This window comes from Andrographis paniculata, unplaced genomic scaffold, assembly GCF_009805555.1.
Source record: "Andrographis paniculata isolate CXL003 unplaced genomic scaffold, ASM980555v1 Contig80END, whole genome shotgun sequence".
Taxonomy (NCBI): Eukaryota; Viridiplantae; Streptophyta; class Magnoliopsida; order Lamiales; family Acanthaceae; genus Andrographis; species Andrographis paniculata.
Window position 1 is genome coordinate 1,913,542 of NW_026137618.1, and position 4,302 is coordinate 1,917,843.

Here is a 4,302-nt window from a genome sequence, read left to right on the forward strand (position 1 = left end):
AGCAAGTGCTTCAAACCAATGCATAACTTAAAGAATATAAGGTACTCTATTCTCAAAATTTTCAAGGAATAGGGAGTGGACGTGGAGTTCATGCAAGTTGTCATGGTGGTTGAGGCAACAGTTTTGAAGAGGGACAATCAAGCCAACTAAATTGGCGGGGTAGAGGACGTGGTTGAGGAAAAGGCGGCCGATCAAACAATTTGAGTGCTACAAGTTTCATAAGTATGGTCACTATGCAAAAGATTGCAATTTTGATCAATGTTATAATTGGGTAGAGTGGAGCAATTTGCAAAAGATTGTCGAGCCGGAAAAATGGTAGAAGAAACGACCAACCTAGTTGTGGAAGATAAAGAAAAAGAAGACTCTCTCTTGATGGCTCGAAAAGAAGGAAACATCAACAATGACACTTTGTGGTACCTCGACTTGGGGAGTGAGCAACCACATTTGTGGACTACGTGTCGTTTGTAAATGACTACGTGTCGTTTGTAAATGCATCTAAAGTGGAGGTCAAAGAACAAGATACGGTTCATTACTTACAAAATGATGGCTTAATTTGGTCAATCCAAGATGTTAATTATGCACCGGATCTTAAGACTAACATTCTAAGTATGGGGCAACTCACGAAAAAAAAGCTACGCGATACTTTTAAAACATCGGGTGTTATTCTTGAAGGACTAAAAAGGGCGTTTGATTGCTTGAGTTGAGATGGGAAGAATTCGGATGTACAATTTGAAGTTGAAAAGCCTGAAAAAAGGCGTAACTACGGCATCTTCATTTTGATCACCTACACCATAGTGGTCTAAACGAGCTAGCAAATAAGACTATGGTGAACGGACTGCCGGACATGGATTATGATGGAAAATTTTGTAAGAATGTGTCTTTGGAAAGCAAGCAAGAACATCATTTTAGAAAAGGTGGAATATCAAGCTAAATTTTCTCTCGGGTTGATTCATATCGATATATGTGGACCAATCAACCCCGAATCTTTCAGCGGAAAAAAGGTACTCATTTTCTTTATTGATGATTTCTCACAAAAACTTGGGTTTATTATTTCAAAGATAAATCTGAGGCATTCGAGGTGTTTTAAAAGTTCAAAGAGATGGTGGAAAAACCAATTGGTAGATATATCAAAGCCATACGATCCAATCAAGGTGGCGTGTATACTTTCAGGGCTTTCTTGGAGTATTGTGAGGAGTATTGTGAGGAGCAAGGCATAAGGAGATTTCGTACTGCACCATACTCTCCTCAACAAAATGGAATGACTGAAAGAAAGAATTGAACTATTCTTGACATTGTTTGATCAATGCTCAAGAGCAAAAGGATGCCGAAGGAGTTTTGGGTGGAAGCTGTATAATGTGTCATCTATATACAAAATAGATGTCAACTTGCAAACCTGCATTATTTGATCAATGCTGAAGAGCGAAAGGATGCCGAAGGAGTTTTGGGCGGAAGCTGTACAATGTGTCATCTATATAAAAAATAGATGTCAACATGCAAACCCACATAATCAAACACCTCAAGAGGCGTGGAGCGGACAAAAGCCAACGGTGTCTCATCTCGAAGTGTTCGATAGTGTGGCTTTTGCACATGTACCGTATCAACAAAAAATGAAGCTCAAAGAAAAAAACAAAAAGTATATTATCATTAGATATGATGAAAAGACAAAAGGGATACAAGCTGCTCAACCCAATACGCAAGAAAGTGATGGTGAGCTGTGATGTACGAGTAGACGAAGCAAGCGAGTGGAATTGGAACGATTCGGTGGAGGCTATTCATGGAGTGGGAGAATCTTCAATTGCTACACCAACAAGCATGCCAATACATGTTGAAATCTTCGATGATGAATATGAACCACAAAATCCCCGAATGCGAAACGTACAAGAGTTGTATGATACGACTAACAAGGTAGACCTCGTGTGTGTGTTACTTTGGATTTTGCTTTAAGATTTAAATTGTACAAATTTTGAATTTGAATAGTGGTATGATGTGATATAAATAAGTATGGATGTGATGTTTTGAATGTAAAGTTGATTTTAATAATAATATAAAAATAACAATAGGTGTTTGATTTGATATTTTTAGAGAAAAAGTTTTGTGTGAATAGTACAAATCCTTTAAAATCCTTCAAATAAATACACCCGTATGTCTTTTGGTAGATTCTGAAAATATCAGCTTTGAAAAGGCGGTGCGTGACAAAAATGGCAACTTGCCATGGATGAGGACATTGAGGAGATTAACCGCAAAAACACATGGGAGTTAATGGAATTGCCAGAAGGAAGTCCATTGGAGTGAAGTGGGTATTGAAGAAAAAAATGAATACTCAAGGGGAGATAGAAAGGAACAAGACGCGACTTATTGCAAAAGGATACGAGCAATGGGCGAAAATTGACTATGATTAGGTATTTGCTCCTGTTGCAAAAATGAAAACCATTCGATTACTTATTTCATAAGCGGCTCAATTGAAATGGCCAATATATCAAATGGATGTTAAATCGGATTTCTTGAATGATGTACTTGAAGAAGATGTCTACATCGAGCAACCACCGGGGTATGTGAAAGTTGGAGAAGAAAAGAATGTCCAAAATCGAAGAAGGCACTTTATGGGTTGAAACAAGCACCGGGGGCATGTAATATGCGCATCGATACATATTTCAAGAATAATGGGTTCAACCAATATCCTTCTGACCACGCTCTTTATACAAAGAAGAATAGAGGTAATATATTATTTGTTGCTCTTTATATTGATGACCTTATTTTCATGGGTAACAATTATGAGAAGATAAACGAGTTTAAAAAATTCATGACATGGGAATTCGAGATGACATATTTGGGTTTGATGAATTTTTTTCTTTGATTGGAGGTTCGACAAGTAAAGGCAGGCATTTTTTTATCACAAGAAAAATATGCAAAAGAGATTTTGAAGAAGTACAATATGAGGGATTGCAACCCGATATTGACGCCTATGGAACCGGGTGTAAAACTTTCAAAGTTTGAGGGAGGAGAGCGTGTCGATGCAAGTAGATACCGGAGTTTGGTAGAAAGCCTTTGTTATCTCACATGCACAAGGCCGGATATTTTATTAAATGTTGGCGTTGTAAGTCGGTTCATGGAGGAGTCAATTTATTCACATTGGAAGTCATTGAAACGAATCCTACAATATATTCAAGGAACAATATCATTTCGTACACGAAAGAAAATGATTATAAGTTGATTGGTACTCCAAAAAAATGATCGGTGCGGTGACATAGATGATAGGAAAAGCACGGCGGGATATGCATTTTTATGGTAAATACTGCATTTACTTGGATTTTAAAGAAGCAACTGATCGTGACACTCTCGACGTGTGAAGCTGAATATGTGTCAGCATCTTAGTGTGTATGTCATGCGATATGGCTAAGGATTATTTTGAGCAAGATAGAATTGAAGCAACCATGTGCAACTATGATTCAAATTGATAACAAATAAGTGATTGAGTTAGCAAAGAATCCGGTGAACCCTGAAAGAAGTAAGCACATCGATGTTCGCTTTCATTTTATTTGAGATAGTGTGAAGGAAGGCAATGTGGAATTGGTGCATGTGTCAAGTCAAGACCAAGTTGCAGATATATTTACAAAACCACTACCGAAATAACTTCTCAACAATTACAAGAAGATGATTGGCATGATGGATGGTCGAAGCATTTAAGTTTACGGGGAAGTTTTGTTGAATAAACTTAAGTGCAAATGTAATTTGGTGTTGAATTGGGTGTTAAATTGTGTGGTTAGTGGGTACTAAAATACATATACGCATGGTGGTTTGGTAACACGAGGACTTAAGAGAAGTAAAAGACTAAACTTTATTGATAACCAAGGAAGAACTACTCTTCCCGACCAAGCCGAAACTGTGAAACTGAAGGAAATTAGAATGCTAATAATGTCTCAAAATAGTACTTAAATACTAAGGCAAAAATACTATAGGCCTAGGCCCAACCAACCTAACAACTAATTCAAAATAATCAAATAAGAAAATAAAGAACTAAGGTACTTCATAATAAACTTAGGCTTCAGGCCATTGCCACAATTAGCCCAAAGCGTACTTGCTCTTTCTTCCCTCGTTGTGAATCAACTTTTGGCTACGTCCACCGCGTATCAACTGCATCTCCCTTAAGAACTGCTTTGTCCTCAAGGCAAGAGGTTGGGAACTGAGCACAGAACTGTTCCTCGTCGATCCAAGTCGCATCATTTGGATAAAGACCGTGCCACTGAATCTAGACTTGAGGAATCATACTTCTGGCATGTTTGATCACTCATCTGTCCATAACAA